The sequence below is a fragment of the Adiantum capillus-veneris genome, chromosome 18 (assembly GCF_014529385.1).
Source record: "Adiantum capillus-veneris isolate H3 chromosome 18, ASM1452938v2, whole genome shotgun sequence".
Classification (NCBI taxonomy): Eukaryota; Viridiplantae; Streptophyta; class Polypodiopsida; order Polypodiales; family Pteridaceae; genus Adiantum; species Adiantum capillus-veneris.
The window spans coordinates 88214195-88227474 of record NC_140948.1 but is presented as its reverse complement, the minus strand read 5'-3'; the positions used below and the strand labels follow the sequence as shown (position 1 = coordinate 88227474).

The following is a 13280-nucleotide window of genomic DNA, read 5'->3' as shown; positions in this document are numbered from 1 at the left end:
ATCTTCTAAGCTCTCCCTTACATTGCTCAGCCGCATTCTCTGTAGGTGCAGTTCTCCACTTGCGACACAAAAGCTTGTGCTCCTCTTGAAATGCTGGACGGATGCACTTGACAGTATGTCGAACCATACTTTGCTCCCAATGAAACAAACATGATTTCTCTTTGTTTGGAGTAGACTTCTTTGCTCCTCCAAAATAAACAGTACGCACAACAATCCAATTGGCACTGGCTTCATCTGCCATAAATCCCCTGAGCTCTGGTTTATCAAAACCCTGTTGCTTAACCACATTATTCAGCATCTTCCAAAATTCAATCTGAGCATATTTATTTTCCACGCTAAACTCAGCAGTTGCAATGGTGAGTAGCTCTCGTACATAAGGGTCATAGACATGCGCTGACATAGTCGGCCATCCTTGAACATGGTGAACATGATCAAAGTGCACCCACATTTGCTCCAAATTACCTCCAAAACGCATGTGATTCACCAAATCAACTCCACTGCCCGGTCCCTTAATTGACATTTTAAATACATGAGGTTGTACTTTATCACCCAATTGGCCTAGAAAAAGGATACTATGGATAAAAGGATATCTGCACTTGCTTTTCAAGTCAAGCATTGCCTCAAGACCTTTTGAAGTGATATTCTTTGATCTTTTTGCAGACTCCAAACTTCGTTTGACTCTCCTTTTATTTGACAGGGGAGTCATACTGTCAAGGAATTCAGCAAATTCCAAATCTTCAATCATAGCACTTGCAGTTGAACCTGCTCCAATAAGCTTTTCCATGATAAGATCATTAATGGTGGCCCGCTCCAATTGTTTCGCAGTCACCAAAGGGTCCCGACTTGCTCGATCAAGCAACATTTCATCTGTGTGACTTTCCACCATCGGACTCCTCCCTTTTGCACATGGATGATTATGTTCTCCAAGGTGCAAAGCACACCTAGTACAATTATGCTTATCTCTAGGCAAACAATAGTAAATAACTGCAGGACATATAGATACACATTCGGAAATTTGTCCACAATGAGTGCATACCAGTGTGACATACTGAGAAGAGATCAATCCTTTAGGACTAGATTTAACAAGCCAACCTCGCCATTGAGACTCATTGAACACATTTGAGCGCAAATAAAAGGGACAATCAATGTTGATGCAGCGCAAATGCCTAGAGCATCTACTAAATCTGACAATGCCATTAAAATTATCACTACTACAAGTGACATACTCTGTCCACATGTGACTATCATGTCTTTGCTCCATACCACTCATACCTAAAGAATTACCAGATGGCGGTAACTCAAAAGCAATATACCCATCATAATGAGCTGGGAGCTCATCAGTACAGACCACTTTCTTGGCTTGATGGAGGGCAATATATAAATTGCTTTGCAATGGCATGCACTTAATCATGTCAATGACACTCAGATTGATCTCAGAGAGAGGTACTTTCTTGTCTTTCATGTCTTGAGAAACTCTGTCAATGCCAGCATCAATCTGATCCTCAGTTCTCATATCCACCTTGTAGAACTGGTATTGTTCATGATCAAGCATAAAAGTTTGCTCACCATCTGATGATATAGTAGCTTCTACCTTGACTTGCGGTCCAGATAATGTTAGTGGACGAAGACAAAAATTAGCATCATGAAGTTCAAAATGTTCTTGCAAAGAAGCAACTGTCAAAGAATAAATTCTGGTATCAAACATAAGAACTAGCTTCTGTCCACGCCCTGGACCAAAAACTGTAATGCATCTCCCCATGGGTTAATAGTGTGTTTAGCAGAAGGTAAGAATATCAAATAGAAGTGGCATGGTTTTGATTGATACAGAGGGTGTAAATAGAATAGATTGATATCCTTAAAATTCTATCCATAACCACAAGCCGCCTGGAATATTGGACGTTCTTGTTCCCATGAAAAACAATTACTATTATATAAAACAACTCACTATACGATATAGTCACAACATGAAATATAAAGTGCTTAAAAACGAGCCTGCTTTTAGTTTTAAAAACACTAAAAAAGAACCTATTTTAGTTTTAAAAACACTAAAAAAACGAGCCTGCTTTTAATTTTCAAAACACTGAAAAAACGAGCCTACTTCTAGTTCTTTGAGTTTTACGATTTTCAGTCAATCGAGCACAATAATGATTTTTCGAGCTTCACCTACCCAGTTAAATGTCCCATGCACAATATCCCATGCCGAAGTTAAGGGTGTTTACACACTGCTGAGTGTTTTTCGTTTATTAAATTCTAAGACAAGTTTTTGCGTGCTGAAAAGAGTGGTTGCATATTGAGTTTATTAGAGAGGCCACCAATGTAATTAGAAGGAGCTATACCACAGTACTATGGGGGATCGATAGATAGAGCATGCGACAATAGCTTAGGTTTAAAGGATGGGGGTGTGTCAGTTCATGGCTACTCTTCGTTAATAAAAGGAAAAATTGCACATTTACCCCTCTAATTTGCGGAATTCCCAAAATACCCCTCAAATTTCCCAAATTCCTAAAATGCCCTTGAAGTTTTCCAAAATTCCCAAAGTACCACTATTCGCGAGATTAAATTTTCTTGAATGGCAAAACAAATTGTAGCTTTTCATAAGAAGACTGACTGTCTATCAATAAAAGATGCTAAAAAATAGAGTTTAGGTATGTTACATAGGCTTTGGAGATGAATTTCGTCTTTATTTTTAGATATAACTGCACTTTTTGCATGGTAATTTGTGACAAATTATATGCTAAGAACTCAAAAACAGATCTAAATTTTCAAAAAGAATTAAAGCTAGAAAATCTTGAACAATCCAATCGACATAGATGCAAGGGTCATGGTTTCATTATGTGAAAGGGGTCTGTAGGCCCCTACTATATTTTTTTAAAGCTAGCAGGTCCTTAATATAATTTTTTAATGCATCTATCTGCTCGCCTCTCTCACAGGCATCTCTCTCTCTGCGTTTTGTGGGCAATAGCCTTCGCAAAGCTTCTGCACCCTTTCACACTCTCAACCCTTGGCAAATTTTATGCGCTATTGCCTCTTCCTGTTTTCTGCGCCTTCTTGCCTGCGCTATTGCCTCAACAAATTTCCCGCGCCTTCTTGCATGTGCCCTTTCAAGCCTTCTTGTGTGCGCCCTTTCAAGGTAATCTCTCAAGCCTAGCCCATCACAACTACCTCTACTGCCTCGCCGTTCTTGAATCTCGAGACTCGGGAGCAACTCGAACCAGGCTCGGAGAAGGGAGAAGGGAGAAGGGAGTCTACCTCAGCCATGGGGAGAAGGGAGTCTACCTCGGTCCGGAAACCTCCTGCCAGGTACATTTGCAAACTACCTGTAGAAATCCACGCCGGCGTGGATAGCTACAGGTAGTTTTTTTTTTCAATGCTTTAGATAACATTTGTAAAGCTTATGTTTAAATTAAAATTAGAAGCCTTCTGTAAAGTAACACTCTCTGTTGTAAGGCTCTCTGTAAATCTTGAATTGGAGTTGAACCTGGGCTTATATATCCCTCCCACAACCTAGAGCCTTGGGAGCGTGCCCTGCACAACCCGAGAGAGATGTTGGAGGGGTAGTGCACCCCCCGCAAAGAGAGAGAGAGAGAGAGAGAGAGAGAGAGAGAGAGAGAGAGAGAGAGAGAGAGAGAGAGAGAGACATAGAGTCTCAGGGACAATCTTTCAATCAAGGCAAGGTAGTCCATGGCCTTCCACTTGCTTTCCAAAGTCGGATCTCCAACTCTTCTAGCAACTACTTGTGTTGGGATAAGTTGCCAAAGCTCTGCTAGGATTAACTAAACTTTGTATGGCTTTCTTATCATTATGATTCTAAGCCTAAACTACATGTAGCCATCCACGCTGGCGTGGATGAGGAGTTTTGAATGTGAAAATCTACCTATTTGTAAGCTCTCTCTAGAAATCTTCAGAGCTGCATAGCTTCTCTTAAAACTACCTGAAGCCATCCACGCCGGTGTGGATGGCTAGAAGGAGTTTATTGCGACATTGGTTTAGGGGTAGTGATTCATTCTCGCATTGAATTTAATCATGTTTTATGAAGCTCATTAAGCTATCCACGCGGACATGGATGTCTAGAGGGAATTTCTCAAGATTAAATTTTATAATTTATCATGCTTTTTTTAAAATTGTTAGCTCCGCTCTAGCAATCCAAGCCGACAAGGATGCTTAGATGGAGATCAATAAGATAAAGTTTTGATTTTTTGAATTGCCTCTAGGCATCCGCGTCGGCATGGACGTCTAGAGGGAATTTTAGTGAAGTAAATAAATTGTTTTTGGTTTTGTTTTGCAAGTCCTTCAATTCGTGGACGAGGTTGCAGAGGGAGACGGCTTTCTTCAACTCAAGCTTCCAGTATCTTAGAGAGCAGTGATCAAATAAGTGCACTCTCTGTCACAGATATGACAGATGGTTTGGAGACATAGAAGGAGGAGATGCAAAGTCAGGACTTGGGGCTTGGCTCCATAAATGAAGTTGATGAATCTCTTGCCCCAGAAGAGGCATGTTTTCAAATAGTGCCTTATGTCGTAAGAGATGAAGTAGCAGTACAGCCTGAGATAGGGGAAGAGCACAAACTTTACATGCATAGAGGACAAGATATTCTTCAATGTACTCGCATGTTTAGTTGTTTTGATAGTCCACCAATTCCTTTATGTCGATTGATCCCTTATGCAAGGGTGAGAGGCTTACGAGATGATGTTAGTGGATTGAAAGCTGCTTTTGCAAAAGACGGCTACATGCAAGAAAAATGAGCTTTTATTGTTTCAGTTTGGAATTGCAAGAAGGAGGAAGCTTATGTGACAGATATTTCATTTCTCTGCTTTGGTCTTTCCTACTGTATGTTTCTATGGTGTTTTTTGTTGTTCTCATAAATAGTAGTTGAGTGTGCTTTTCTGCCTATGATTACCTTTTTTGCAGAGGACCTGGTTACTTCATGGGACCCAATATGGGTTGATATACATAAAGAGTTTGAAATTGAGCTTTCTAAAAGACCAAATCTTCAAGTTCTCTCTAATAAAATGTTCTATGTGTGGGAGGGTAATCATAGAACAGTCGCTTGGATGGCTGCTATCAAAGAGAGATTCTCCATTGATCGAGAGAAACATTGTAGTGTGCTTTGTACAGTTATTGATCCTACTCGAGTGCCAGAGATAGCTTTGCTTAGTAGCTTGCAAAGAATGAATTTGTAAGCTTCATGACTTTCTATATATTTTAGCTGAAAATTTCTATGTTGTGTTTGTGACTTTGTATATATTGTATATGAACTTGGAATAGCATGAATACACATGCTCTTGTAGTCACGCATCTTAGGGATGAGCTTGTCAACTGCTCCCACATTTGTGCAGCAGATCATGAAGCCTATGTAACAGGGCTACCAGAAAAAGATCAAAAGTTGATTGCTGCAGTCCGTAAGAAATACTCGAAGGGTGTGGAGCCTTGGTACCCACTTACTCGTCGATACTTGGGAAAGCTCTTATACGATGTGAGTGTCTTTGGCTTGCTTTTTTGGAACGATCTTATATTTTCTTTTTGTGAAAATTACATATATTAAATCGTGTATTGAAGGATAAAATATCCAATTAATTGAGCCAAAGAGGTTCAATTATTATTTATTTTTAAGTATGTGTTTAAGGTTCAAATGTCCAAGGAATTGAGCCAAAGAATAGAGCAAGTTAGGCACACGATGACAAATGAAGAACTTATAAAAGAGGAGGAGAAAACATTCAATGATTTAGCACTCAAATATGGAGAGCGTGTTGGGAAGGTGGTTGAGTTATTTTTGTTTTGGGTGTTTTACACATAGTGTAATAGCTGTTTAAACTTGGTTTTCTATTCGTTGCTCAAAAACTGCAGTTGCTAAATATTGTTGATCTGAATTTTGGACCAGATTGGATGGTTCGAGTTCTTGCACTCAAATGGGGTCCTGATAGTTGGGCTACGCTTGAGAAACTAAACTTGATTGCTATGCATGATGCTCCTGTCTTGAGCAAAGTGTTATGGGTTTCCTTGCTTGAGGCAGATAAGATTACTAGATCCTCTTATGGTTTAAAGAAAGGAAATCATGTGTATCGCATGTGAGTAAAGTTTCTTTTGACTTTCAAGAATCTTTGATGTAGATTTGCTAGTTTTTTGTGATTATTTTAGTTTTTTCTCATCTTCCTTGTTATGTAGTTGGATCCGTAGAGAGGGCCTTCTACAAAGGATTTTTGATAGGGCCACAAAGTTTGTGGAGGACTTGAGCAACATTGCTAGTGGTATTTTGTTGCCTCATGATTGCTCTCTTGCCTCTTACTTTGAGGAGCTCAAGTTTGAAGCACGACCCTATCTTTATCCTTTGGAGACCTCTCTTGAAGCTAAGAGAAAAGATGTTGACAAGCAAGCTATGAAGAAAGTGGACACGATACTCATGGCATCTCAGCGGCTAGCCTACAGGTCAAGCTCATCATACTTTTATTTCAAGCTTTTCATAATTACGAAGTGTGTAGTGATGTTATTTTGTTATTTTGTTTTAGATTTCTATTATTCTTGGTTGGAAAAGGCTTTCTACCAGGGATTCCATTCTTAGCTACGCAATGGGCACAACTATCTACTTGGGAAGGATACATGTACTCCCCTTCCATGCATAAGCTCACTACTTGGGAGATGGAAGCATGTCCATGGTGGATAGACATGGCTTATGGGCATGTATTGGCGAGAGAGAGAGAGAGAGAGCTTCACGATACTATGAGAGTTGGTGGCACATCCATCGATGTGCCTCTCCCTCTTAGAGTGGATGAGGTGATATCGAATAAATGGTTACTCAAAACGGTCTCAAACATAATTTGTCTAAGAGCTTTAAATTCTCTTTTTCCTAATATTTGTTTACATACCGGTAATATTGTGTTTTTTTGCTATTTTCAAGCTACAAATACTTCTCGCAAGGGAAAGGAGGTGATTGTTGAGACTAGGGTGGATGCAAACATGGAGCGAGAGCATGGTGAGCTTTCACTTGCGATGCAATCGTTTGTTTCGTTCATTTATTGGAGTTAAGTCACTTTGTTTAGCTTCTTGTATCGTTGTACCTCTTGGGGAGATTGTTGCAAAGAAAACCATTTCTTTTGTCTACATCGTTGATACTCCCTTGTCTTCTCTGTCCTCATTGCCTGACTCATGATGCATGGCCATTTCTGGGGACTACATAGCCATTGCTGCTGATTTTAGGGCCGGTGTTCGACATCCGGCATGGATTCGTGTTCATGAGCACATGGGATGTGCACGCCTCGATGGGACCTTGTGTGTGTGTGGTGGGAGAACAGTCGCATGGGCTGCTGATTTTATTTTTTTGGATCTTCCCTTTGGTGGTTCCCCATTAGCCTCCCCTGTTGTACCCCTTTGGGATATTTGTAGTGAGAATCATGTTTGTGCAGGCATGCAACTTGCATATTCGAGTTTGTCAAACTCGGGGTGGTTGTTGATCATGGTCTCTATGGCAAGTTTTTGCTTCAATCATAATTTTGTACAATACTTGTCAATTTTTGTTGTGTGTTTTCTATTGTGACTTTTGAAACCTCTTGCAGGAGATACCATTGGCTGGGTTGAGAGATTTTGTCGTGCATCAGAGATGGCTATTCATCATCGCATTGTGGTCCTCCATCATGGAGCTTATGGTTATGGTAATAGCTTTGGTGGTCGGATTGAGGTAATGCTCTTCTACATATTAACTTGTTTGTTTCTCATTTTGGTGTGTTATTATTATGTGATTGCCCTCTAATTGTCTATGTGGTGGTGTAGTGTCATTGTTCTCTCTTACTTATGGTGCATAGGATTGGCATGCAACCACCTTGCTTTGTGGTTGAGAGCACCCCACTATTCAATCGGCTTGGCATGCAGCCTTTGGATTCTTACATGATGCACCATCTTCCAGAGTCTTCTCTAACCAGATCATCATGAGGGGAGCCATGGCATGGTGGCTTGCAACAAAGTCACTCTTTTATTGCATGTCTTGTGGAGCTTCTTTGTAGGCCTGGAGGTCTTTGTTTGGAGTTGGGATGTGGTACAGCGCCCATATTGGCAGCATGCTTAGGCACAGGGCGGGTGTGTGGAGCAGTCGACATTGATGACACTTTGATTTCAGATTATGTGCAACCATTATTTCGCCCTAAAAAGCGAAGCAGAGAGGGAGCCTCCACCTCTCTTGATGTTGATGATGTGGGTGACATGCCTTCGCGTGTCAACCCCTTTGATGACTAGTGAGAGTCCACCTTACACTTCATTTCCCCCACCTATTTGTTTCCATCATACTTTTATGCTATTTTGACACTTTTTTGTATCATTGTTTAGTATTTGAAAATTATGGATAATGATTCAAACAACAATTTGAGATTTCTTACGCTTTTATGATGTATATTTTGTATTGCTTGCATGTGGATTGTGAGACTTATCTTTTTCTTTTTGTATGGAAGTGTGTTGCCAGTTTATGCTGAGGGGATTGCAAAAACCATGGCTGCTGATATACGATACGATTTTGACACCCACAAGAAGTGTCAGAGACGCAATGTCTTTATTGATGACGAATGTGACTCTTCATAGTCACGAGATAGAACCATAGCATTTCTTGTTGTTATTAGAGTGCAGAGGCACGACATGTTGTTCTCTATATTCCACTAAATATTCTGCTTGTTATCTTAAAACTCTAAAGAAATCTCTCTTTTTTTTGTATAAGATATGGCAATTCTCTCTTAGTATAGTTTAGAAACTTTGTAAATGTATGAGCATTGTTGATTTGCATTAGATTGCTCCGTAAAATTAAAGTTAAAATAAAAATTATGGTGTTGAATGTAGTTGTGGATCATTGCATGGTTTGTAATAGCTTTGCTACTAGCTTGGGTTTCTCATTGCTCGACATCAAGTATCAAATGCGCAAAAGAATCTAGAGTCTACTTTTGAACAATTATATTGCTACGATTACTTAGGGATTCAAGATCCTACTATTATTAAAGTAGGATCTTCAGTCATCTTTCTTATCAAAGCCCATTTGATTTCTTTATTTCATTTGCTCGGATTTTCCTTCGCTCGAAAAATCTTGCTCACCATACGTTAAGACTCATCTTAGACTCTAGCTCTTTACGCAGCAATGCAATTTTTACCTCACTGTGACTTGCATAAAGAACATCCAGAATATCCCAAGCATGGTTTGCAAATTTTGCTAAACGAATGTGGGGAGTAATATGTGCTTCACAGACAACACAACCAATGCATGATCATGTGCATCTTTTACATCCCAATGAGCTTGCTCAATCGTAGGCAAAACAGCTTTAACAGCAGCAAGACCTGCAACATCCTTAACATCGCATGTATCCTCAGAATCACGATGTACATCAATTTCCTACACAATGTTCCAAACGCCCTTCGACACAAGAACATGTTGCATCATATAAGCCCACATAGGGTAATTTTCCCCTTCCAATCTGTCCTCAACAGCAAACATCTTGAACACATCTGTGTTGTTTTCAGCCATGGTAAATGTTGCACCTGATGTGAAAACTACCCAAAAAGAGGAGAAGGAAAGTGGGAACAACACGTGCTATATAGCACAAACCGTAGAAGACCGTAAGGGACCTATTATGTCAACAAGAGGAGATCATGAGGCAAGTACAAGAACTGGTAGACAAAGGGATGGTGAGGCCTGGATCCTCTTCCTTTTGTTCTCAAGTCCTTTTAGTACAAAAGAAAGATGGTACATACCGCATGTGTGTGGACTATCGAGCGCTAAGCCATATCATGATCAAAAACAAATTTCACGTACCACGGGTAGAAGATCTATTTGATAAGCTACAAGGTTCAACCTACTTCAATAGGATTGACCTCAAAAGTGACTATCATCAAATAAGGATAGTGAATGAAGATATCGTAAAGACCGCGTTTTGTACAATGTTTGATCTTTGTGAATATCTAGTCATGCCTTTTGGCTTGACTAATGCACCAGATAGCTTCAATCGTTTGATGGAGAAAATCTTTAGACCCTACATCAAATTCACTGGAGTGTTCTTTGATGATATCATCATCTACTCCAAGTCCTTGGAGGAGCACAAGCAACATCTCCAAGTGATTTTTCAAGCTTTGAGGGAGAACAAGCTTCTAATTAATTAAAAGAGTGAATTTTCTCTTCAAGAGATCTTTTACTTAGGTCATATTATCTCTCAAGATGGTATCTCATTGGTATCCGTATGGATCCATCAAAGTTGGAGGTAATAAAAGCATGGCCTAATCCAAGGAATCTACATGAGCTAAGAAGCTCTATTGGTATGTGTGCATACTATAGACGCTTCGTAGCCAAATTATCTCAAATAGAGGGATGATTGCATGACCTAACAAAGAAGAACGTTAAGTACTTATGGACTGCTAAAGAGAAAAATGCTTTTGACAAGCTCAAAGAGAAGCTTACCTCCCAACCAGTCCTTATGCTTTTGGATCTCTCAAAGTCATTTGAGGTCCAATGTGATGCTTGTGATGATTTCCTTGGAGCAGTTTTGCTTCAAGAAGCACATGCCATAGCATATGAGAGCCGAAGGCTCAATGCCAATGAACAAGTCTTGGACATAAACGAAAAAGAGCTTTTAGATGTTCTACATGCCCTAGACACATGGAAGCACTATTTATTGGGGACTCCATTTATTTTTTGAACGGGCCACCAAAGTCTCAAGTACTTTTTGACAAACATATGAGGTGGGCAAATTTTATTTCGCAACTTTATTTTCATATTGCTCACATTGCTAGTAAGCACAATCAAGTGGCCGATGCTCTTTCACGACAACCAAGAGTCAATGCGGTGTCTATAGCAACTCACAATGATCTATCTTCTATGATAGATAAGTATGCTATTGACCCTGACTTTAAAGATATAATGTCAGCCCTTGCATTAGGGAAGAAAGAAGAACCATTCACCCTATAGTATGGTTATCTTCTCCATGGAAATAGGCTAAATGTTACCCACGACCTCATTCAACCTCCTCTTCAAGGAGTAGAGACGTACTTATATTGGCCTACCATGAAAGTAGACATACAGGAGTATGTTTCAAAATGTGTGGTATGCCAAAAGACAAAGTATGATAGAGGGAAGCAACCCGGATTACTCCAGCCATTGCCAATCCCTAATTCACCATGGGAGAGTATATCCATGGATTTTATGTTTGGATTACCCAAGTATATCCATTGGAACACTGGAATATGGACAATAGTCCACAAGTTTAGCAAGCAAGCACACTTTATTCCTGTCAAAAAGACTATTAAGGCACACCAAATGGAAACCCTCTTCATATCTCAAATTTTCAAACACCATGGATTGCCAACATTTATCATGACAGATAGAGATCCTAGAATGGCCATTAATTTTTGGAAAGGTCTCTTTGAAATTCTAGGCACACGATTGAATTTCTCTTCAGCCTATCACCCACAAATGGATGGCCAAAGTGAGATAGCCAATCTTACAATTCTCGATCTACTAAAGACTTATGTTACAAAAATAGACCATCGCTCACAATGGGAGAATTACTTACCCCTTGTAGAGTATGCGTACAAATAATACTATCCATACTACTACGAGAAAAGCACCTTTTGAGATCATAGAGGGAAGACCTAAAAGTCCCTTGCTACTCAAAGTACATGGGAAGATCTTCGTTGTCGATGAGTATAGCCGTGATCTACAAGAATCTTTCCAAAAGATTAAAGAGGCTATCTCCTTCTCTCAACAAAGGCAAAAGGCTGCTGCTGATAAGCACAGAAGAGCCTTAATTTTCAAAGAAAATGATTGGGTCTTTCTCACTTTTCCTAGGGCTCGATTAAGGCAAACAACGGGTAAAAATCATACTGGCCACCAAAAGTATTATGCTAAAATAGCAAAAAGATACTATGGTCCTTTTCAAATCTTGAAGCCAATCAATGACATGGCTTATCAACTCAAGTTGCCCAACCATTGGCTCATACACAATGCTTTTTATGTGAGCCTACTTAAGCCCTACAAAGGACCAGAGAGCCACGAAGTGAAAAAATTATTGAAGACCCCCCAAAAATCGAAGACCAAGAAGAGGTGCTACAACCCAAAGCTATCCTTGGACACGAGGACAAGGTACTACGACATGGTAAGATTATCCGATGGTATCATTAAGTTTAAAAATTATCCTTTTGAAGATGCTAGATGGATGCAAGGAATACATGTTAAGGGTAGTATGAACCTTGTCAATGCTTACAATGCTTCATTAGAGTAAGCAAATTTTGTTTCTTTTAAATGACCGATTTTTTTGTCTTATAAGACTAATTCTCTTATTATTGTGCACAAATTTAAGTAGTATGCATGCTTAGAATCATGTTTGTGATGACGACGTCTCTCAAACACCAAGTAGAATTTGTCACTCTACTTTAGGAGAATGAAATGGACTCAAGAGAAGACATGCTTGCGGTAGCTAAGTCTCTCAAGCCCCAAATGGACTAGTCATCCATCTTGGAATGATGTCGTAGGTTCAAAAGGGATCATCTATCCGCTAAGAAACATCGACTAATGACTAAGGCTTTATCTCCTCTACCTCATAGTCAAGGACGACTATGAGAGGTAATGTCATAAAAAATAATATCTAACCAACCCAAATGAGTTTCTCATATTAAACTGATCATTTAATGTGGGAGAATAAATTGGAACTAGGATAAGAATATAGACATGTGCTTATGGATCTATCTCAACATGGGGCCAAGGTTAGAAGGGTCCAAATGAGAGATGGTATGTCAAAGAGCAAAGCTAGCTAATGGAGCTTAAAGACCTTAGGGTTAGCTTCATTAAAGACCTCCAAAGGTTATGTTAAAAGTCCTTTGACCTTAGGCAAGCTAGGGTTGTGCTTGAGGTGGGAACCCGGCCCAAGCTTGAGGTGCTTGTCATGCTTGCTGACTAAGGTGCTTGACGTGCTTGTCGTGCTTGATGACTAAGGTGCTTGAGGTGCTTGGTGTGCTTGAGGTGCTAGGGTTGAGCTTGAGGTGCGAACCTTATCCAAGATTGATAGGGTTGTGCTTGAGGAGGGAACCTTCTCCAAGCATGAGGAGCCTTAAGGTGTTCCAAAAGTAAAAAAGGATCCCTACTAGGAGGGGTCGATCCCTACAAGTAGGGGCAAGAGAGAGAAGACAAACACCCTCACACAAGTCAAGCCTTGTCTAAAGAAGCAACAAGGACACTTGTCAAGTTCCTCTCCATGTTGCCCTCATGGTGTGCCTAAAGCCTATTGGTTGGCCTCTCAAGGGTTCCAATGATAATTTAGCTAATTAAATT

The 13280-nt window shown here is 39.9% G+C and overlaps 1 pseudogene; it reads left to right on the top strand.

Moving 5' to 3' along the window:
* Positions 1-3256: 3256 nt before the first annotated feature.
* LOC147435996 (uncharacterized) lies at positions 3257-6557 on the top strand (annotated as a pseudogene).
* The last annotated feature ends 6723 nt before the right edge of the window (positions 6558-13280 follow it).